This window comes from Balaenoptera physalus (assembly GCF_965194825.1).
Source record: "Balaenoptera physalus genome assembly, chromosome: 21".
NCBI classification, from domain to species: Eukaryota; Metazoa; Chordata; class Mammalia; order Artiodactyla; family Balaenopteridae; genus Balaenoptera; species Balaenoptera physalus.
The window spans coordinates 41,113,564-41,138,415 of NC_138902.1; the positions used below are offsets into that span (position 1 = coordinate 41,113,564).

The following is a 24,852-nucleotide window of genomic DNA, read 5'->3' on the forward strand; positions in this document are numbered from 1 at the left end:
AAAGTGGAGCATGAGTAGATCTGTCAACAACTTCAGCCAACGTTAGAGGAATAAATATGTGCTGGTGTAAGTCACTGATACCTTGGGGTGGTTTACCAACACAGCAAGGCTGAGTAGTTCAGAAATTGTACAAGAAGTGAAGCACTGCCACACAGAAAAAACAACGTACGTGCTGTTGGCTCCAGGGCTGTGCTATGGGCATGAAGTAAACTATAATTGAAGGATGGAAAATGGCAACTCATTTTGTGCATTGATGAAATTTTATGTATTAATGAAATTGGTAACAGGGTTTTCTACAATAACGTTTAAGCCATTTAAGGTACGTAATTAACTTGTGACTTTTGGCAAAAGGGATAAGACACAGAACTTTATCAAGTGTGCTTTTGTTATTGGCTGGATTTAAGAAAACAAAGATGAAAACAGAAGAGAACTCACTAGTTAGCAAGGAGTAAAAGAGGAATAAGACAATGTAGACAACTAAGGACTTGCAGGGTTGAAAAACTCAACTGTTTCTGATAGGCTACCAATAAGTGATAAAACTTGGAAGTACTCTAACCAGCTAAGACTAATTAACCCAGAGCAGAGACCAAATTAAGATACAGATTCACCTTCCTATGGGAAAGTAGAGAGTTCCTATGAAAATTTTCATAAGCCAAAATAGTATAAAGTGAAGAAGCAATTACCTTAGAACACATGTTGCTAATGGATGCACAGATGCTCGTGGACAGTTCAAGGCTCTGGCAGCTTAATGCTGAGAGGCTAAGTGTGGTTCCCTGGGAGGAAGCTCGCCGGGGCCGTGCTGGCTGCCCTGGGTGTGTGCTGTCTCTGCCACAGCTCACTGCAAAACACAGGTGAAAAGCTATTTTCCCTTTTCACCTTTTTTTGTAAAAGCTAAAATCCTCTTCAGATTTTTCTGTTAGTGAAAACAGGTACCAATACAAAAAACAGGTCTTTCGTAAAAGCGAAGTGGCCTACAGCAAACTTTCCAAAAGCAGGGAACACCTATAATTGTCATCTTGCTCTTGTTTAAAAAGTCTGAATAGATTATGGTAGCTACAGATAAATCATTTCAGTTTAACAAAGTATGTCACAGAAAACATACCAAGGGTGGCTTCAGAGTGAAGTCTGATAAACTCAACGTGGCTTTAAATAAAGACAAGGCAGAAGAAGAGGGCCAGGGGCTGCCTCAGAAAACGCTGTGAACCTATACAGGAAAATGATCGGAAAAAGAATGGATATTTGTATATGTATAACTGAATCATTTTGCTCAACACCTGAAACTAACACAACACTGTAAATCAACTATACTCCAATATAAAATAAAAATTAAATTAAAAAAAAAAGAAGGCACTGTGTGCCGGTTACATGGAAATGACTGGAATCAAACAGATGAAAAGTAAAGTTATAAAGAGGGATGCACTGTCAAAAGAACCACCAACATGATTAGTCGAGGCTGTGACCATTTGAGATGTATAACAGCTTTGTAGAGATGTATAGCGTCCGAAAGTAGTAAGCAAGCTGTTCAAGCACAAACGAAGGTGTGTTCTTCAATGCCCTCTTCAGAGATAACCAATTTTAATTGTATAATAAAAATTGTCCAGGAAGTAGAGCTGAGAGCCACTGAGAAGAACAGATTGGAGAGCTTCCAGGAAGCAAGATTAGGTCATAATCAAGAAATATTTTATGTTCCTTGAAAAACCTGGCCAACAGAATTCCAGAATTACTATGGGCTGCTGATCACCATATGCCACTCATTTGTCCCATTTCTGAGTAACACTGTTAATCGTGGATATCTGACCCTTATTCCTCTATTATCATTGAGTATATAGAAATCAGAATGCAGAGTGAGTATGTGTGTGTGTGTGTGTGTGTGTGTGTGTGTGTGTGTTCACGTACCACCAAAATTTAAAAAGCCAGATTTGGACCTGCAATAGAGATTATCAACACATTTTGAAATTTGAATCTGATTGTCATGAGTGGATTGGATTTTGTCACACCTTCCTTGGGGAGGGGTTGGCAATATTTAGCACCTGGAAAAAAGAGAAGCAAATGTTTGTGACTAAGACGATAGACGCTGTTCTTTGCACTATTGTTTTCTTCGTTTTCCTCTTCCTTTTAAGCAGATAATGCATCACTGTGTTGTTCCACAACCGCCATGCCTTCTGGGGGAAGGAATATACTTCTCCACCCATGAACATGAACTTGGCCACTTGGCTTATTTGGCTCATAAACGTGTGGGCAGAAGGACCAATAGACCAGTTCTTCAAGGCAGCTTCAGCTCTAAGAGTCATGATGTATTGGCTTCAGGATCTCTTGCTTTCTTTTCCTCTTCCAGCAGAAGACCATACCCCATATGGGGGGCAGCTTCTCCAGTCTAGACCATGAAATGAAAGAGAAATGTGGAACTACCACTGACTCAAAACTCATATGTAATGACAGCAAGAAATAAACCTTTGGAGATATTCTGGTCATTTGTTACTGCAGCAAAGATGACAAATAAAACAGTATAATAAGATACATTGTTAGCTTTTGAGAACATTGTTGATTAAATGAGGTGTAAAAGAATTTTCCTTGAAGTACTAAGGGAATTCACACATTAGTTTTTTATTTTGAATTTATAGGCTTCCAGATAGCCCCAGAAATAAAAAAAAGAAAGTATTTGAGATGGTGAGTTTGAACGAATAGAATATTCCACACAAATAAAGCCTCAAGTTATCCTAGATTTGTGATACAAAAACTGCACATGAAAAATAAGCCTGCTAATGCTCTATAGGTAAAACTACTGGCCAAGGCTTTCATCTTATAATTAATGAATACATTTCTGAAACAATTGTTTGGAAGCCCAGATAATAAACTAACAATGCTGAATAGAGAAGAAATGGAGGGATACGGTAGGTATAAGCAAAAGCAACTAGGTACTAAAGCACTCTTCCTGGAAAATGTTCTGTAATTGCCCAAAGTACTTGCTTAAGAACACAAAAAAAAGCATATTTAATTACAGAATACTTATGACTTCCATTTAAGACTGCTTTTAATTAGAAAATCACTCGTTCTTTAAAAATGTTACAGATATGCTATGTATAAGTTAAATTTTTATATTTATCTAGTCATTTTAAAATCTTTGATATGTTTTGAAATAATAAGACCCTGTAGTTGTTCTGTACTTTAAAATTATGAAGCACTAAAACAAACATCATTAAATGCGACATCTGTTGCACCCTGGAGTAGAAGGATGAACGCACGTTGTTATTTCAGCTTTCCAGAATGAGAACCTGAGGCTCATTAAGATTACAGTACTTGCCTAAGCTCCCATGACGAAAAAGAGTTGGAAATGAAGACACTTACCCATATCCAGACTTCAAGACCAGCGTTTTTCCTTTAATATTAGTATTCTTTTCCCATACTAAAGTTAAGTTTCTTCTTGGAAGAAAGCTATTGTTTTGCCCTTACTATATGTCATTATTTTCATTACTTCCTTCCTACCTCTCCCTCTTTTTTTCCCTCCCTCTCTCCTTCCTTTCCTCCTTTCATCAAGGGATTAGCTTCCACTATGGCCTAGGCACCAGGATGGTTGCTAAATAAACCATAATTTAATAGGATTGTAAAAGAAATGGGGCAAGAGTAAATGCAGTGCAAGTCAAAAGGGCAGCAGGTGAAAAGATAAGAAATCCAAAAGATGTGCACGTACTGTGTTTTGCAAGCAGGTGTATGACCTAAATTACATTGGAAAAATAGGCATGGTGAGAGGTTAGAATGTAAATGTAGATGGGATCAGATTACGACATTTAGATTTTGTTTTGACGGCAATGGGGAACATTTAAATGATTACATGACTGAAAGATTAATGACATGTGCCATTTTTGGAAGGAGTGTAACTCTTATATAGTTTCTATCTCAGAAATATAGTCTCCTTCACCTGAAGTGACCCCCTGTCTTCCAATACAACCAGTTCATAACCCAGTTGTGTGTGGGTGTGTATCCTCAATACAAGATTTTGTTAATTCATAATAGACATATTTCACACTACAGATTGTTCACCAGTAATAAATTAAAAATATCTACAGTAAATGACGAGTCAATCTTAAAAGATACTTTTAATGACTTCCAACAGGCTGAATGTCATCATTTCATCTTATATTTTATCCACAGTTTATTCTCCTATTTTCCTAGTTGTTTTCCTACCCATCATCATTTTTTTCAAAATAGATAACCCCAGCTGAGCCAAACCCCCATGGTTACTTGAGAATAGTATCCCTCAAGAAACCAAAATAATATCCTAAATTTTTAAGTAGTATCTCCTTTGCCTAACACTTTTATTCTGCCTCTGTCTTAGGATGTGATGAGCATTGTTTCTTCAACTTGGAGCCAACTAGTATTTCCTGGGGAAAACAGCCATCCATTCACACACATTAAATATTCGTATTTCTCACTCTAATACAAACACACACAGCCATGTGTACCACATGTAAACCCGGACACGGGTATTTGCCACAGAGTGGCAGTTTAAAGAGAGGGGAAACAATATGCCATTTCACTATTCTACTTTGGTACCCTAGGGAGGAAAGTAGAGCGATAATGTGCTATGCTCTGCACCTGGTAAAAGCATTCTGAAAACTATAGTGGAGTTTTGGTTAAAGATATTCAGCAAATATGTGGGTATATGCAAATTAGTGATCCTAATAATGAATGATGAAATGTATACTTCCAAGTAGCTTAGATTCCAAAAGAAACAATCATATGAAGAGTGTAGTATAGGATAGAAGCAAAAACCTCTGTTTTAAGAAGATCATGACGCGGCGCAGGGGGCTAAAGTCCTAGGGCCACAATGAAACATATTTTTAAAAATATTTCCTCTGCATGAACTATGTAGAGGCATCTCCGTAATTCTGATAAATATAAATGAGCGCTATATTTGTTATAGTTTTAGTAGCAGCATATTCATGCATCACATGAATAAAGACCGTGAAATGCTTTATTTAATCAATAGGAAGAACCTGATAAAAGTCTACTATTTGCAGTTAATTTCCTCACACCGGTGGTAGAGCTCTGTTTTAACTGTAATTCATCGTCATAATAGAAACTTCATGAAAACCTAGCAACTTTTCAGGGAAGCAGTTTGAAAGACTAAAGATCTCCTAAAACTCATGATTTCTTTTTCTTCTTTTTATAACTTTATTTATTTATTTTTGGCCACGTCGGGTCTTCGTTGCTGCGCGCGGGCTTTCTCCAGTTGCGGCGAGCAGAGGCTACTCTTCGTTGTGGTGCGTGGGCTTCTCATTGCGGTGGCTTCTCTTGCTGTGGAGCACGGGCTCTAGGTGCACGGGGTCAGTAGTTGTGGCTTGCGGGCTCAGTAGTTGTGGCTCGCGGGCTCTAGAGTGCAGGCTCAGTAGTTGTGGCACGTGGGCTTAGTTGCTCCGTGGCATGTGGGATCTTCCCAGACCAGGGTTCGAACCCGTGTCCCCTGCATTGGCAGGTGGATTCTTAACCACTGCGCACCAGGGAAGTCCCAACCCATGATTTCTTAGGAGAAGAGAACATCACTCTAAGAAAACCATTTCCAAATTATTTGATATTCACCTGAAGCCTAGCAGCTGCCACCCAGCTCTCTGTGCCTGACAGCTTTTTGCAGTCAGCCTTGCATGCAGAAATAAATAGTAGCAAGATATATCTCCTTATAAAATTTGATAGTTTCTTTTCCATAATATTTACTTTTCAAGCCAATGTAACTGACTGAAAAATTTACCTGCAATTCAGTCACATATTTCTGAGGAATGGAAAATATACTGACTGGCATGACATGCAATAAATCACAAACTATAACAAAATAGATGAAACTAAACAAAATACTGTGAAGATGAACTACGAATCTCCCTGAAATATATAATCACATTTGTCCACAAAGGTTTTTATTCTATACATGACTGGGAAGATATATGTAAAAAGAAAACCTAATGGTGACCTTTACATAAATAAAATGCATTCCTCTTTAATGTTTCCTGCATTGAAAAGAACCTACAAATCATAAAAGATGCTTGGTAGTTTTTATTTATTCATTTTTTATGTATTTTGCAACACTGCAGTCCTTCTCACAGCTTAAAAATTCCCGTGTTTTATACCACTTATGTGCCTGGTCACTCAAATTGACAGACATATCCCAATGCAGATTTTTTTCAATGAGCGAAATGAGGATGGAAATAAAAATCTATCTACCAGAAGAATTGATTCCTAATGGAAAAAAAAAATCCTCTCTGCCCTTAGTGCTGTCCGTTGACTGATAAATCATAGATCAAAATCCTACCTATAAAATATTGAAGGAAAACCTCTTCAGACCCAGACTAGTGCTTTAATGACTTGTGCATACTAAAGACTGTTTGAATCGAAGATAAATTCAGAAAGTTATCCCAGGATCCAATTTTCTCCAAGCCAAAGGCCATCTGCTCAGTAAGTCTATAATCCTGATTGTGTTGTGTGTGTGCACGTGTGCATGCACGTGTAGAGGAAGAAAAAGAGAAAGAGATGTGCTCACACCGTGTTGCATATCAATTTCTCTAGGAAAATAAGTATCGGTGTTATACAGAACACATTTCTGTATTTTTCAATAGATAAAACATTAAGGGAGTAAATTAATAGATTTCAGAAGGTAAACCAAATATAAAAGTCATTAGTTTTTAACAGGTCCTCTGTTTTATAATACTAAGCTAAATCAGCATACAAAAACTATTTTAACATAATGCCCATTAATCTATGAAGAGCTGAAAAATACTGGCAAGTGAGCTCTTTCATATGTATTAGGTTTTCAAAAGCCATTCTTCTGATTTGGGTATATGTCTATTTCTTTTTTTTTTTTTTCCCCATTCATTTTCCATTTTTTCTTCATTTATTCACTGACAAATTAACCAAATGGATAAATAACACCTAACAGATAGCCTGGATAATTTGAAAATACAACTCAAACTCTACGCATAATACACATCAAACTCAACTTGTTACAAATCAATTGCATTATCTATTCTCTGAACCCCCTATGCATATAATAGCCCAATCCACGTTTAAACTTCCTCTTCTTTTTTCTTAAAGAAAAATCCACTATTCTTCTCAGATTTACTATTACTTCCTCTAAGCTACTTGTTGAAATCAACAGATGTGCCTAGGGAAGAAATGGTCACAAATACCATGTCATACCTGTGGGTTAACCTCCTCTGGACCTTGAGATCACAATTCTTCAATTCCTGGTTAGCTCTTGAGTCCCTTCAAAAAAATGTTTTATAATATTTTTCAACTCTTCTAAATGACATCAGCAGAAAGATGGGACCAAATCACCTAATCTGCCATTCTGGGAAGAATAGCCAAATCCGGCCCTGGTTCACATACCTGGTGGTACTTCAAGGCTCCAGGAGCCCTGCGGCGGGTTCACGTCCAGCTCCTACAGTTTCTGCTATGTCTCGAGTCTTTTCTGGGGCCAGGGTGCATTCCTCCAGTTACCAGCCCCAAAGCACATACAAGCCCCGTCACTAACTGATGTGGCATCAGTTCACACTTAATGGCTTTGATTTCTCTCTTTGTTTCTGTTCCGAGATAGAATTTCCCATTCCTTTTGAAGCCTGACCATGTACGTGTGTCACTGTGTACTGAGAGGGGGACGGCACGTGTCAGCTCAGGCTGTCATCAAGACTGAGCTTTGAAATTTGATTTCCACAGTATAAAGTCTGCCTTTTACTGCTTCTACTATAGAAATGTATTCTGACATTAGACTTAAATGCTTTTGAAGTCCTGCCATAGATCATTTATTTCTCTTAATTTAAAGAAATTATTTTTTCTTCATGTTCTGTTAAATTTTAATTGGATCCTGCGGAATTTTCAACTCCACTTGATTTTCTCCGGAGGATCTTGGGGCTCTTATAGTAGAGGCTATGTCATCCAGCATAACATTAAAAATGACAAACACGTTGAAATTGTCTCCTGGACTCTGAGACAGATAATTTCTAGGAATAGATTTTGCTTCTGAGGATTCAAATAATACTTCTTTATCTGGTTCTGTCTTGTATCTACCAATAACACTATTATTTTATTTTTTCTTTAAATTTTTACCTTGACCAGCTAAGATTCCTCCCAAAGATTTATTATCTCATAGCCTTGTCTACACAGTATACTTGGGGGGGGGGGGTGGCCCAAATCCTTCCTCAGTTTGGTAAATTCTCAGTTGTATAAAGTACACAGCTTCTCTCAAGTTCTCACCTACTTAGAGAACTATGTGTGCTACTGTAACTCCAGCTTAAGAGATGTAGTCTTTCCTTCATGGCCTAGTTTTCCCATATTTTAAATATATAAATAGTTAAATATTAATTCCCGTATGAACTGTAATTATGGTAGCCACCTCCACTCCAACCTTCTCTCTTTTACTTGGAATCAGTTCTGCACTTCCCAGAATGCTATTAAGTCCTCACAATCCTTGCCATTTCCTTCTCTACCTCCACATTCTCATTTCCCATCCAGTCGATTTTTAATTTATGGGATGTCCACTATCTGAGGGAATGCAGAAAAGTGGAGAGTTTGGGGCAGTGCTCTAGTTATAACAAAGACCAGGGCTTTGGTTTCTGACTGATACCAACCATGGGTCTCTAAATCGAGGATTGGAAACTACTAAAGTAGGTACAAAGAACCGTTAACCTCTTTTCAGGAAGTGTCTTTTGTAAGAAATAAAGCCTACATGAGCCATTGACTAAACAGTGTGTGTGTACTGAAGGACGGCAGAATTTGCCACCCCAAAATATACCTCTTTGGCATAAGGATTATTATTATAGACTGATTACTTTTAAGAAGCAGCAGACCTAGGAAAAGCTCTGAAAACTGAGTAGAAGTTACCCTTTTGTAAGAGACATTTACATTTATATGGGAAATCTCCATTCGAAAGGGTGTCTCCCTTTTTGTTATGAGGAAGAGAAGGATGACCAAATCTCCAGAAACTCTTATCAATGGAGAAGACAATGCCCTAAATCTGCGTAATAACCTTACCCTTATTTACTGTGCTTTTCCTGACAGCTGCCCAGAGCTGGCTTCCCCATGCCCCAACACTTTCTTTTGTTTAACTGGACACAGTATTTAAGGTGGTGGCTTGGGCCATTTTGGGGAGTTACTCACCTTCCTGGGTCTCTCCCATGTACACAGGAGGTATACATGTTATTAAACTTCTGTTTGTTTTTCTCCTGTTAATCTTTTATTACAATGGGGAGGGGCGGTGTCTCAGCCGAGCCCTAGAAGAGTAGAGGGAAAATTATTTTTCATAACCTATAGTATAAATTAAATTCATCTGTATTATATTGTGAAAGCACTCTCTAAAAAATCTGACATTATATAGGTTTCCAGTGAAACTTTTTAATAGTTCATGAGTTTTTATCTCTTTTGATCATCTTTCAGATTATCTAAATGACAATGCTGCATCAAGGACATCTGAACTTAAACCATTTCAAACCAGACCCTCCCAGTAAAAATACTAAGACCTGTGGAGTGCTCACTACGTGCTAATCACCAAAGTAAATGCTTTAGAAGCATTTTCTCATTACCTTTTCAAAAGAGTCTTTTTTGGGTAGGTGGTCTTCCTAACCTCTTTTTCCCTATAGGTAAGCTGAAAAATAGAGGAGTTAGAAAATTAGTAGTAAGTTAGGAAAAAGGAGTGGTAAATTCAGCCTTTTGGCTTCAGAAACTAATCTCTTAACAATGGTGCTAAAGTCCTTCAAAGAGGGTAGTATGAAGTTCTATGAATTTCTAGTGAAAATAATTAACAAATGTAGCAATTGAATTATAGAAGGTGTTCTTAGATGTCAAGACTATTACGAAATATTTGCTCAGCTGCAAATAACTGATATTTACTCACAAATACACATGGATGCTTATATTTTAATAGTAAATATATATTTCTCCCTTCTGGTTAACATTTACTCTAACTGCTGTTTTGAAAGTATTGTTTTTTCTAATGTTATCTTTTCAATAACAAAGGGTTAAAATGGCAAGCGATTTAAGCTTTTGTGGTTTGTGGCCATTGTGAAACATGTCTGGAAAATTCTTTGACGCTCCTCTCGTTGAAAGGTGAAGTCTATGTCAGCTCGCCTTGGATATGAACTCTGACTCTTTGACCAACAGAACACAGTGGAAATTACACTTTACGGTGTACAGGATCGACCCTTAATAAACTGGCAGATTCCAGTGAAGTCATTTGTGAGCCGTTCATTCTTGAATCCTAGGCACCATTCTTAAGGGAGCTCAAGCGGGTCATGCAGATGCCCGTGTGGAGGGTGGAGGGACTCCAGGGACGTTGCCTCCCTGCCTCCCAGAGCTGCCACCTGTCATCACCAACCTGTCCGTCATGTGAACTAGCTCTCTTAAGAGTGGAGTTTCCAGTTCAGAGTTGAGCCAGGCTAGCCGGTGCCACTTGGGGAGGAGGTAGCTGTCCCCACCAAGCTCTGCCCAAATTGCAGATTTTGTACAGAATAAATGATGGTTGTAGGGGGAAGTAACAAATTTGGGGGCAATCTATAATAAAGCAATAGCTATCTGACCTGAAGGCTCTGAGACGCATCTATTTTCAATGTACTCACAAATAGACAATCTCTGCTCCCGAGATGTGGAACTTGCATTTAGATCTCTTCTTATCTGGAACAGTTTTAAGTTATGAGGAAATAACGATAACGTTTAAGTGGCACTATGGAATACTTTACTATGTACTTTCAGGTACCAGACGAAAGAGTAAAGGCTAAATGGCGCTGTTTTCGGATCATCCCTGCAAATCACTCGCATCTCACGCTGGAACCCAGACTCTCAGGGTCAGCTTTCTGACATCATAGGAGCGGAAGCTGGGTCCATCTCCAGAGCCGTATAAAACCAACGCAGATGTTTCCTCATCGGAGGCTCTTTTGTTGATGAGGCATTTTCTCCCACATATTGTCAGCATTTTCCTTTCTGTGGGGCTCGTTCTCATTAGCATTTAAATACACTCCAGTCAATCACAGTCAACAGAAGCCTTCCATCAACTTTCTCTCCCATCGCCTCAAGCCTCATTTCTATCTCTGTCCCATAGCGCCTTCCCTTTTTGTCACAACAAACACCCTGTTCACTCTTCTTCCCTTTGTAATCTGACTTCCACTTCCACCCCAAGCCCTACAACTGCTTCAACCTAGGTTACAGAGTAAATAGAAAGACTTCTTTCTGAAGCAAATGGATATTTTGATTCTTAGTTTACCTGACTTGTCTATGGTACGCGGTTCTTCTTCTCAAGCTCCTCCCCACCCTCCCTTCTAGAACTGAGCGCATCTGAATTAGTCTGCTTGGGCTATCATAATAGAGCATCACGGGCTTGGTGGCGTAAACAACAGACATTTCTTTTCTCTGAGTTCTGGAAGCAGGAAGGTGGAGACTGAGGTGCCAGGAGCTCGGTTTCTGAGGGCGTCTCTCTAGCTCGCACATGGCTGCCTTCCTGTCCAGTCCTAGCATGGCCCTTCCCCGGGGCCGGCACAGACAGCGCTGGGTGCCTTGTCTCCTTATAAGGACATCAGTCCCACGGCATTAGGGTTCCACCCTTAGGACTTCATTTAACCTTAATGACCTCCCCGAAGGCCCTGTCTCTATACACAGTCACACTGCGGGTAAGGGCTTCAACACATGAATTTGGTGGGAACACAGTTCTGTCCATAACCACACCTCTCAGCTTACCTGAAGTCGAATTACTTAATCTCTTCTAACCATTCTGACCCTTCAGTGTATTTATTGTTAGTGCAATCTCTGAATACCCTTTCCTTCTTATGACATAAATTACTACTTATATTTCACACACCCTAGAGTCTCTAGCCCAGCCCTCTCCCCGGAGTGTCAGATTCACTCATCTGCATATTAGACAATCTAACTCTATGCCCCACAAATATCTTACATCAAATAATCCGAAGTATTTCACATCTCATACACACGAACGAAGTTATCAGCAAGTTATCCAAGCCAGGACTCTGGGTTTCGTCTTTTTATCCTCAACAAACTCACACACTTCACAAAATTCAACAATTCCCTTTGTTTTACTTTCAGAGCCTGTTTCAAATGTCTCTGGATCATGAATGCTCTTGTCTTTGTGCTTTTTCCAATATACTTATTTCACCAAGAACATTCTGGCCTCATGACCTGGGTAATCCCACTCCATTCTTCGCGTCTCACCTACGGGGCAACCGTCTCTGGAAACAAGGCCCTGAATCTCTAGACTGAACCTAGTGATGTTAACTGGCTTCATCACTTATTCTTCCTAGTATAGTCTGTGGCAGCCACTCTTCAAAAAGAGGATGCACCCCTACCCAAAATTTGGTTTAGATAGTAAGACCGATAATCATACATACATAAAAGACTGTGAAAAATGTTATCATTTATATAACGAGACTTTCTGGAGAGTGCAGGGCAACCTCTCTAAAAAAGTCCTAAGATGGAAAAAGCAAGGAAAGGGGTTTAACTGTGGTTAGCAGGCGGGGCTGGGATGAAGGCTGTCGCACACAGAGTAAGGTCTGAGCGCGCTGAATCTCTCGTTGGCACCGAAGGAGTCACCGTCTGGGTCTCTCATAAGCTGGATAAGGTGTGAGGCAGAGGATGGAGAGGAGTGATGCTGAAAACCTTTCAGCGGTGAGACATCAAAAAATAACCTCAGACTCCTTACTATGTGGCGTTAGGAGCTCAGCTGAGCAGGGAGAGCAGGAGCCGGGCTGTCAGGCATCAGAGGTGCCCATTGAAGCAACAAGCCAACAATGAAGGAGCCAAGCCTTTAGTCGCTGCAGCGGGAGAAGCAGGAGGCTAATACGGAATCCGGTCCCCTGTCATATTTTCCTCACGGGAAGGCTTACTCTTGGAGGGTCAGGCAGGTGTGCAGATGTCGGGGTCATCTCACTGCTGAGGGAGCCCTGACCCAAAGGCTCCGCAGCTGAACAAGCCTGGGGTGGAGGAGAGCATGAGGGGGGAAGGGCTAGCAGTGGAGAGGTGGAGGGTACAGAGTCAGAGTGGGGAAAAGTGTCTGTGAGGATTTCTCCTGCTTCCCACGAGGGGCTGTCAGCACGCCTAAAGAAGAAGACCTCTGCCCCAGGCCTCAGACGAATGACCAGGAATGAAGGCATCAGGGCTAGGAATGTAAATACCTGAGAGAGGGTCACCACCAGGAGGGCCCGGGTCCTTGATGGCAGCTCCCTTCAGAGACTGCGTTGCAAAGGCTGTGCAGGGCGTCTGGTGTGGGAAGAGCACCGTGACCCCCGAGGCCTGTCAGATAAAGCCTCTGTAATGGCCAATGGTCAGCAGGAAGAATTACGTAATGGGGTTGAGCCGGGAGCCAGCCTCCTAACATGGTCCTTAACATATGCAATTATGGTCATATGCAAGGCCAAGGGGAAGAAGACACACCTGATCAGATTATACTTTCACTGAGCATATTTTAATGTGCATGAGTTATCTTATTTTTGAAATATTCTGGCATTATTCATTTTAGCTGAGTCTCTCTTCCTGATATTACAGATCAACATGCTACTTCCATTGCAAAATTTAGCCACTTTTTAATAATCTATAAATATGTTTTGAAAGCAGATGGAAATTTTTTAACACACTGGCAAAAAACACATTTTTAGCACAACAATCATTAATGAGGAATAGTCATCAAGAGCTTTCCTTTAAGAAAGGAGTACAGAGGAGTTTTTAGAACACAGGCTTTCAAATTGTATAGACTTGAGAAAATTCGATAAGCCTCAATTTTACCATCCGTAAATACATTTCCTAAAATTGTTATGAAGATGAAATAAAGCAAAACATACAAATAACATACTCTTTGGCATATATATGGCCCAATAAATGATTAACAGTTGGTTCAGTTAGAATGTGTACTATCCATTCGTGGTTCTTAAGTGATTTAACACTATGTGTACAGATACAGACTTGAGAAGATGAGTGATGGGTAAAAGGGGATGTGAGACCTCCTTGAGGTTCAGTTTTTCTGTTAAAAAAATGAAGACGTCCCTTTCTCTTGACTGATTTTTGGGCTTATTTTCATGCCTTCTAGTTGTCTAAAAAGCTCAAAATTAGGGGCTTCCCTGGTGGCGCAGTGGTTGAGAATCTGCCTGCCAATGCAGGGGATACGGGTTCGAGCCCTGGTCTGGGAAGATCCCACATGCCGCGGAGCAACTGGGCCCGTGAGCCACAACTACTGAGCCTGCGCGTCTGGAGCCTGTGCTCCGCAATAAGAGAGGCCGCGATAGTGAGAGGCCCGCGCACTGCGATGAAGAGTGGCCCCCGCTTGCCTCAACTAGAGAAAGCCCTCGCACAGAAACGAAGACCCAACACAGCCAAAATAAATAAATAAATAAATATTAAAAAAAAAAAATTCTGCACCAATCTGGAAAAAGAGAATAAGAATAAATGTAAGATTTAAAAAAAAAAAAAAAAAAAAAGCTCAAAATTATTACAAGAAGCCTGGTGAATTTTGGGGGGGGGGGTCTAAGGAGAAGTCTTTCTATGCATTGCTCTGTCAAGAAGGGGCTCAAATTTAGAATATAGTGTATTTTTGGTAAAATACAGTTCTCCCAAATCATTCGTATTCTTGGCATTATTTCTGCACCTATCATCTAATCTGTCCTGCTCACATTGTTTCCCCATGAGATGTGGACATGAGTCTTGAAGACATATAAACAGGGTCATTAACACAATATGGATGATCTTCTTCAACTTTTACACTTATGTTAATATGGACTTATTAAAATGGTGAGCATGGTATTTAAACTGAATTAAATTCATGTCAGATACTTTATCAATTCTTACTTGTTATCAGGAACTAATGATTTAAAAATTAGTAAGATATATCCTCTGCCCTTGAAAAACTGATAATTAGCTCAGAGTATAGGTACGTATTTAACCTACCATAATCAGTGGAATAAGGACTAGAACAAATACAACAGTAGTATGTCTTGAAAACAAAGTAAAAGGGGTTATTAAAGTGCCTTCAAGTATTAGGGAACGCTCTACTTATGAGGTCACAACTGACTTGTCTTGAAGAACAGATAAACATGTCCAGGAAGAGAAAATTAGAGAAAGCCGTGTAGAGCAGAAGCAAGAGTACGAGAAAAGACATGGAGTTCTCAAAACTGCAAAATGAAGCTGAAATCAGGCCAGCTATATGCATCCCTCCAACAAAATGTCCTTCCAAGTTTCAAAAATATCTTCCAGGTATGAAACTTCAAGAACGCCCATTTGACAGAAGTATAGATAGGAACTATTATACACTGAGTGAAAACTGGCTTTAATCATAAAGCCCACAGCACCTAATAAAGTAATAATTATGATGATGAGGTCACTTACCATTTGCTGAGCTCATACAGTCTGTTAGTGGCATATCTGTCTGGGAACTAAAGTATCCCTTAATCTAAGAGCATGGTCTGTCAATTGCATGTTGGAGCTTCTTCTTAGCTGTTCACAAGAAAAAATAATGAAAATAAAAACTATTTATTCATAAAAATCACACCGGTTTCTTTCCCATTTGAAAAAATATGGATAGAAAATTTTAATAAATTAAAAAAATTTTTTTCTGATAACATATTTGTATCCAGCCAGGCATTGAGTATAAGTGTATTCCTTGAAAAAATCTCCTACAATAAGGTTTACACATATTTTTGTGTTACATTAATATACATTCTGTTAGGAGAAACCATCCATGAAATCACGAAGGATTGTATATTTTCTATAGAAGTGTGCGGTATGGCTGCTCTCTGAAGAAATGAACTCTCACATGTCTAAAATATAGCATGGGACTTCCCTGGTGGCACAGTGGTTGGGGATCCGCCTGCCAATGCAGGGGACACGGGTTCGAGCCCTGGTCCAGGAAGATCCCACATGTCACGGAGCAACTAAGCCAGTGCGCCACGACTGCTGAGGCTGCGCTCTGGAGCCCGCGAGCCACAGCTGCTGAGCCCGTGTGCCACAACTAATGAAGCCTGAGCACCTAGAGCCCATGCTCCACAACAGGAGAAGCCACCGCAATGAGAAGCCTGTGCACCACAACGAAGAGTAGACCCGGCTCGCCACAACTGGAGAAAGCCTGTGTGCAGCGGTGAAGACCCAACACAGCCAAAAATAAAAAATAAAAAAAACCCAATAAAATACAGCATGTACCATGACAGCTAAATCAGAAATTTCAGTGAAATGCTAAACTGTATTTAAGTCTTCCTTTTTTCTTACACGTTTCATTCCAACTACTCCCGAATGTACTATTTCAACTTAAGTTGATTCTGTCACAAACAAACTCATATTGTTTACATTTTATGGCAGTTGGCATCTTGGTTCTCTTGGACTGAATAGTCAGAACTTTATAAATGTGCTGTGATTGTACCATGGGTCAGACCAGCCATGCTGGGCAGTGATGGGGCACCAGCTAGATGCTATGCCAACTTGGAGCCGCGCTGAAGTTGACAACTGATTTAGCACAGTGAGATGTTTCAACTGAGACTGACAGTTTGTGTTCTCTAACTTCAAGAGACAGTTATTTTGAAAGATGTATTTCTTTTGTTGGGCTAAAAAAGAATACTTTGTCTTAATTATACTTGACATTTCAAAGCTCATACCAAGAGCTTTCTCTGGGGACAGAAACAAACCACTTGTCTCCTCTAGAATAGGAGAGTGAAATGAATAAACACAACCCTTGTTCTTCTCATTCGAGAGTGCAGTTTCTCTGGTATTTGTTTGTTTTTTGTTTCATTAATTTTTTTCTTTTTAAGAGCACTGGATGGGCTGTAGCTTAATATTCTCTAGGACAATCAAAGTATTGATGGGAGAAATATTTTGGAAAATTAAGAATAAAATTGCTAGTGTACAAAGCAATATATTGTGTGCCCTTGGTTGTTCTGTGTGTTCATTCAGAGCAGTTAATTTTCTCTGAAGGGGTAAAATAAAATGGGTATTAATATACCAAGAATCTGACATTTCTAAGCTTGTGTTTCTTTAAATAACTGCAAATTAACAGACTACAGTTTTCTTCAATTTTAATTTAAGTTGTCATTTCCTTTGAAAGTATATGATTTTTGTGGTTTCTATACATCTTGAAATGTTTCATGATCTATGTTTTATCTCTTATGATACGATCTATATAAATCTTTATTATATAAAAGTATTCAAATCACTTTTTCCATGAAGGTGCATAGGAGATAATGTAGTCTAGCAAAACTGAAGTAATTTAACTAAAATGAAAGTAATTTTATAAAATATATGATGCATTTTCTGAGAGAATAAAATTAATTTAGTCTTATTTGTACTTCTAGAAAGTAGAAGTTGAAGTAATCAATGGCATTAAATAGCAAAAAATATGAATAATAGATATCTGCAATTTTTTTCCAAATTATATGGCATAAATACAGTATCCATTAAACACAAGACTAAATTTTAGTATATAAGTATGAAATTATGTAAAATTCTTTGAAATATATGGATAGAAGCAGATTTTTCCTTTAGATATAATTGTAAGATATCAGAAATATTCAAAGAATTTCTTTATTTTACCAGTAACAATACACAGACATCAACTACTTTTGTATGAGTCAGTAGAATATATATGAGAAGTTTTAAGGAGGGAAGTTCAAGTAGGCACTTAGAACCAGAAAGAGGTGTCTAAGCATACTATTCACATGAATTGAAATATTTGCTTCAAATAACACTGAAAGAAACTGAAGAACATATTATGAGGTTGTTATTTTGCATATGTACTTTATTTTAAAATTTATTTTATATGTCCTCTCTATAATCTCATACATCTTAAATTTTTCTCAACAGCATCACATATCCTTTTGTAGAAACTGTGCCTGTTTCTATTTTTCTGGATTTAATTCACAGATTATGTTAGTATTATTAATATGTTATCCCAAAGGCAAGGACATTATTTCAAGGGGAAATTCAGAAACATGGTGAGACAACAAATCCTAACTGGTTAACCTAGTTATTTAATTACTAATATTAATTTAATCAATTGTGGCATATTGCGATGTCTTCGTACTTGAGATTTTGTTTGTGCTGGACAAGAAAAAAAGACAACAGTCCTGCCCTTGATAAATAATCACATATTTTATGATGATATCTACATTTTAGATAATAGGCTTCTTAATAGTTTTATAATAAATGACAAATGTAATCTCAATTATATTGTTGTAAATATTTATATTTAAAATAAAATTGTATATTTCTCTTTGAAATGACCCATTGGAATTTAAATACCAAAGCAATTTGATAACTCACATTTATCTATGAAGAAAAAAACACATAAATAAATCCATCTTTAACAGTCAAATTTTTGACTATGTCACCTTTTCCTCTTAAGTCATATTTTCATTACACATTTCTCATAGACTATTACCCTTATATATTATAAATTTTAAATTGGAAAGTCTTCTATTAATCATCATGTAATAATTTTTATCTATAAAATCACATACATGTATTGAACTCTATGTTTAATTCTTTAGGCCATAAGCCTGTACATTTTAAAAGATTTTTTCAGGACTGAGTTAAGACTTCAATTATTTTAGCATATACCTGGTCAAAACAATAAAAATGTATGGCAAATTTTTAAAAAAGGCATAAAATGAAAGTTATATTGAAAATGTCTCTTAATATACAAACAGCTCATGCAGCTCAAAAAAAAAAAAAAAAAGAACACAATCAAAAAATGGGCAGAACGAAGAGGCAAGAGACTTTTTCTTGCCTCTTTGTTTCGCGGCGCGCAAGGAGAGGGGATTCAGAGCGCCGCCTAAACGAACTCCAGAGAAGGGCGCGAGCCGCGGCGATCACCGCAGACCCCACAGCAACAGGGGCGCAGAGGAAAAAAACGGAGAGATTCCCGCACAGAGGCTCGGCGCCAAGCAGCGCTCACCAGCCCGAGAGGCTTGGCTGCTCGGCGGGCGGGGCTGGGAGCTGAGGCTGGGGCTTCGGTTGGATCGCAGGGAGAGGACTGGGGCTGGCGGCGTGAACACAGCCTGAAGGGGTTAGCGCACCACAGCTGGCTGGGAGGGAGACCGGGAAAAGGTCTGAAGCTGCCTAAGAGGCAAGAGACTTTTTCTTGCCTCTTTATTTCGCTGAGCGCAAGGAGAGGGGATTCAGAGCGCCGCCTAAACGAACTCCAGAGAAAGGCGCGAGCCGCGGCGATCAGCACGGACCCCAGAGACGGGCGTGAGACGCTGGGGCTGCTGCTGCCGCCTCCAAAAAGCCTGTGTGTGAGCACAGGTCACTCTCCACACCGCCCCTCCTGGGAGCCGGTGCAGCCCGCCACCGCCAGGCTCCCGCGATCCGGGGACAAGTTCCCCGGGAGAACGCACTGCCCACCTCAGGCTGGTGCAATGTCACGCCGGCCTCGGCCGCCGCAGGCTCGCCCCGCCTCCTCCGTACCCCTCCCTCCCCCCGGCCTGAGTGAGCCAGAGCCCCCGAAGCAGCTGCTCCTTTAACCCCGTCCTGTCTGTGCGGGGAATAGACGCCCTCAGGCGACCTACACACAGAGGCGGGTCCAAATCCAAAGCTGAACCCCAGGAGCTGTGCGAACAGGGAAGATAAGGGGAAATCTCTCCCAGCAGCCTTAGAAGCAGCAGATTAAAACTCCACAAACAACTTGACGTGCCTGCATCTGGTGAATACCTGAATAGACAACGAATCATCCCAAATTCAGGAGGTGGACTTTGGGAGCAGGATATATTAATTTTTCCCCTTTTCCTTTTATTTGTGAGTGTATATGTACATGCTTCTGGGTGCGATTTTGTCTGTATAGCTTTGCTTTACAATAGCTTTATTTTACTTCACTATATTATAGCCTCTTTCTTCCTTCCTTCCTTCCTTCCTTCCTTCCTTCCTTCCTTCCTTCCTTCCTTCCTTCCTTCCTTCCTTTCTTTCTTTCTTTCTTTCTTTCTTTCTTTCTATTTTTTCTCCCTTTTACTCTGAGCCGTGTGGACGAAAGGCTCTTGGTGCTCCAGCCAGGCATCAGGGCCGTGCCTCTGAGGTGGGAGAGCCAACTTCAGGACACTGGTCCACAAGAGACCTCCCAGCTCCACGTAATACCAAACAGCAAAAATCTCTCAGAGATCTCCATCTCAACATCAAGACCCAGCTTCACTCAACGACCAGCAAGCTACAGTGCTGGACACCCTATGCCAAACAACTAGCAAGACAGGAAAACAGCCCCATCCATTAGCAGAGAGGCTGCCTAAAATCATAATAAGGCCACAGACACCCCAAAATACACCACCAGACGTGGACGTGCCCACCAGAAAGACAAGATCCAACCTCATCCACCAGAGCTCAGGCACTAGTTCCCTCCACCAGGAAGCCTACACAACCCACTGAACCAACCTTAGCCACTGGGGACAGATACCAAAAACAACAGGAACTACGAACCTGCAGCCTGTGAAAAGGAGACCCCAAACACAGTAAGATAAGCAAAATGAGACGACAGAAAAACACACAGCAGATGAAGGAGCAGGGTCAGAACATACCAGACTTAACAAATGAAGAGGAAATAGGAAGTCCACCTGAAAAAGAATTCAGAATAATGATAGTAAGGATGATCCAAAATCTTGGAAATAGAATAGACAAAATGCAAGAAACATTTAACAAGGACGTAGAAGAACTAAAGAGGAACCAAGCAATGATGAAAACCACAATAAATGAAATTAAAAATACTCTAGATGGGATCAATAGCAGAATAACTGAGGCAGAAGAAAGGATAAGTGACCTGGAAGATAAAATGGTGGAAATAACTACTGCAGAGCAGGATAAAGAAAAAAGAATGAAAAGAACTGAGGACAGTCTCAGAGACCTCTGGGACAACATTAAACGCGCCAACATTCGAATTATAGGGGTCCCAGAAGAAGAAGAGAAAAAGAAAGGGACTGAGAAGATATTTGAAGAGATTATAGTTGAAAACTTCCCTAATATGGGAAAGGAAATAGTTAAACAAGTCCTGGAAGCACAGAGAGTCCCATACAGGATAAACCCAAGGAGAAACACACCAAGACACATACTAATCAAACTGTCAAAAATTAAATATAAGGAAAACATATTAAAGGCAGCAAGGGAAAAAAAACAAATAACACACAAGGGAATCCCCATAAGGTTAACATCTGATCTTTCAGCAGAAACTCTGCAAGCCAGAAGGGAGTGGCAGGATATACTTAAAGTGATGAAGGAGAAAAACCTGCAACCAAGATTACACTACCCAGCAGGATCTCATTCAGATTCGATGGAGAAATTAAAACCTTTACAGACAAGCAAAAGCTGAGAGAGTTCACCACCACCAAACCAGCTTTACAACAAATGCTAAAGGAACTTCTCTAGGCAAGAAACACAAGAGAAGGAAAACACCTACAATAACAAACCCAAAACATTTAAGAAAATGGGAATAGGAACATACATATCGATAATTACCTTGAATGTAAATGGATTAAATGCTCCCACCAAAAGACACAGGCTGGCTGAATGGATACAAAAACAAGACCCATATATATGCTGTCTACAAGAGACCCACTTCAGACCTAGAGACACATATAGACTGAAAGTGAGGGGATGGAAAAAGATATTCCATGCAAATGGAAATCAAAAGAAAGCTGGAGTAGCAATTCTCATATCAGACAAAATAGACTTTAAAATAAAGACTATTACAAGAGACAAAGAAGGACACTATATAATGATCAAGGGATCGATACAAGAGGAAGGTATAACAATTGTAAATATTTATGCACCCAACATAGGAGCACCTCAATACATAAGGCAAATACTAACAGCCATAAAAGGGGAAATCGACAGCAACACAATCATAGTAGGGGACTTTAACACCCCACTCTCACCAATGGACAGATCATCCAAAATGAAAATAAATAAGGAAACACAAGCTTTAAATGATACATTAAACAAGATGGACTTAATTGATATTTATAGGACATTCCACCCAAAAACAACAGAATACACATTTTTCTCAAGTGCTCATGGAACATTCTCCAGGATAGATCATATCTTGGGTCACAAATCAAGCCTTGGTAAATTTAAGAAAATTGAAATCGTATCAAGTATCTTTTCCGACCACAACGCTATGAGACTAGATATCAATTACAGGAAAAGATCTGTAAAAAATACAAACACATGGAGGCTACACAATACATTACTTAATAACGAAGTGATCACTGAAGAAATCAAAGGGGAAATCAAAAAATACCTAGAAACAAATGACAATGGAGATACGACGACCCAAAACCTATGGGACGCAGCAAAAGCAGTGCTAAGAGGGAAGTTTATAGCAATACAAGCCTACCTCAAGAAACAGGAAACATCTCGAATAAACAACCTAACCTTGCACCTAAAGCAATTAGAGAAAGAAGAACAAAAAAACCCCAAAGCCAGCAGAAGGAAAGAAATTATAAAGATCAGGTCAGAAATAAATGAAAAAGAAATGAAGGAAACAATAGCAAAAATCAATGAAACTAAAAGCTGGTTCTTTGAGAAGATAAACAAAATTGATAAACCATTAGCCAGACTCATCAAGAGAAAAAGGGAGAAGACTCAGATCAATAGAATTAGAAATGAAAAAGGAGAAGTAACCACTGACACTGCAGAAATACAAAAGATCATGAGAGATTACTACAAGCAACTCTATGCCAATAAAATGGACAACCTGGAAGAAATGGACAGATTCTTAGAAATGCACAAACTGCCGAGACTGAACCAGGAAGAAATAGAAAATATGAACAGACCAATCACAAGCACTGAAATTGAAACTGTGATTAAAAACCTTCCAACAAACAAAAGCCCAGGACCAGATGGCTTCACAGGTGAATTCTATCAAACATTTAGAGAAGAGCTAACACCTATCCTTCTCAAACTCTTCCAAAATATTGCAGAGGGAGGAACACTCCCAAACTCATTCTACGAGGCCACCATCACCCTGATACCAAAACCAGACAAAGATGTCACAAAGAAAGAAAACTACAGGCCAATATCACTGATGAACATAGATGCAAAAATCCTCAACAAAATACTAGCAAACAGAATCCAACAGCACATTAAAAGGATCATACACCATGATCAAGTGGGGTTTATCCCAGGAATGCAAGGATTCTTCAATATACGCAAATCAATCAATGTGATACATCATATTAACAAACTGAAGGAGAAAAACCATATGATCATCTCAATAGATGCAGAGAAAGCTTTCGACAAAATTCAACACCCATTTATGATAAAAGCCCTGCAGAAAGTAGGCATAGAGGGAACTTTCCTCAACATAATAAAGGCCATATATGACAAACCCACAGCCAACATTGTCCTCAATGGTGAAAAACTGAAACCATTTCCACTAAGATCAGGAACAAGACAAGGTTGCCCACTCTCACCACTATTATTCAACATAGTTTTGGAAGTGTTAGCCACAGCAATCAGAGAAGACAAAGAAATAAAAGGAATCCAAATCGGAAAAGAAGAAGTAAAGCTGTCACTATTTGCAGATGACATGATACTATACATAGAGAATCCTAAAGATGCTACCAGAAAACTCCTAGAGCTAATCAATGAATTTGGTAAAGTAGCAGGATACAAGATTAATGCACAGAAATCTCTTGCATTTCTATACACTAATGACGAAAAATCTGAAAGTGAAATTAAGAAAACACTCCCATTTACCATTGCAACAAAAAGAATAAAATATCTAGGAATAAACCTACCTAAGGAGACAAAAGACCTGTATGCAGAAAATTATAAGACACTGATGAAAGAAGTTAAAGATGATACAAATAGATGGAGAGATATACCATGTTCCTGGATTGGAAGAATCAACATTGTGAAAATGACTCTACTACCCAAAGCAATCTACAGATTCAATGCAATCCCTATCAAACTACCACTGGCATTTTTCACAGAACTAGAACAAAAAATTTCACAATTTGTATGGAAACACAAAAGACCCCGAATAGCCAAAGCAATCTTGAGAACGAAAAATGGAGCTGGGGGAATCAGGCTCCCTGACTTCAGACTATATTACAAAGCTTCAGTAATCAAGACAGTTTGGTACTGGCACAAAAACAGAAATATAGATCAATGGAACAGGATAGAAAGCCCAGAGATAAACCCACACACATATGGGCACCTTATTTTTGATAAAGGAGGCAAGCATATACAGTGGAGAAAAGACAGCCTCTTCAATAAGTGGTGCTGGGAAGATTGGACAGGTACATGTAAAAGTATGAAAATAGAACACTCCCTGACACCATGCACAAAAATAAACTCAGAATGGATTAAAGACCTAAGTGTAAGGGCAGACACTATCAAACTCTTAGAGGAAAACATAGGCAGAACACTCTATGACATACATCACAGCAAGATTCTTTTTGACCCAGCTCCCAGAGAAATGGAAATAAGAACACAAATAAACAAATGGGACCTAATGAAACTTAAAAGCTTTTGCACAGCAAAGGAAACCATAAACAAGACCAAAAGACAACCATCAGAATGGGAGAAAATATTTGCAAATGAAGCAACTGACAAAGGATTAATCTCCAAGATTTACAAGCAGCTCATGCAGCTCAATAACAAAAAAACGAACAACCCAATCCAAAAATGGGCCGAAGACCTAAATAGACATTTCTCCAAAGAAGATATACAGATGGCCTACAGACACATGAAAGAATGCTCAACATCATTAATCATTAGAGAAATGCAAATCAAAACTACAATGAGATATCATCTCACACCGGTCAGAATGGCCATCATCAAAAAATCTAGAAACAAGAAATGCTGGAGAGGGTGTGGAGGAAAGGGAACACTCTTGCACTGTTGGTGGGAATGTAAATT

The 24,852-nt window shown here is 39.3% G+C and overlaps 1 protein-coding gene across 1 annotated transcript in view; it reads right to left on the minus strand.

Moving 5' to 3' along the window:
• The window catches only part of LOC309651390 (uncharacterized protein), a 797,009-nt gene that overhangs the window by 175,124 nt on the left and 597,033 nt on the right, over positions 1-24,852 (minus strand). The window contains exon 13 of the mRNA XM_082444127.1: positions 15,352-15,459. The gene's annotated coding sequence lies outside the window, so the exon portion shown is untranslated. The remainder of the gene's footprint in view (positions 1-15,351; positions 15,460-24,852) is intronic.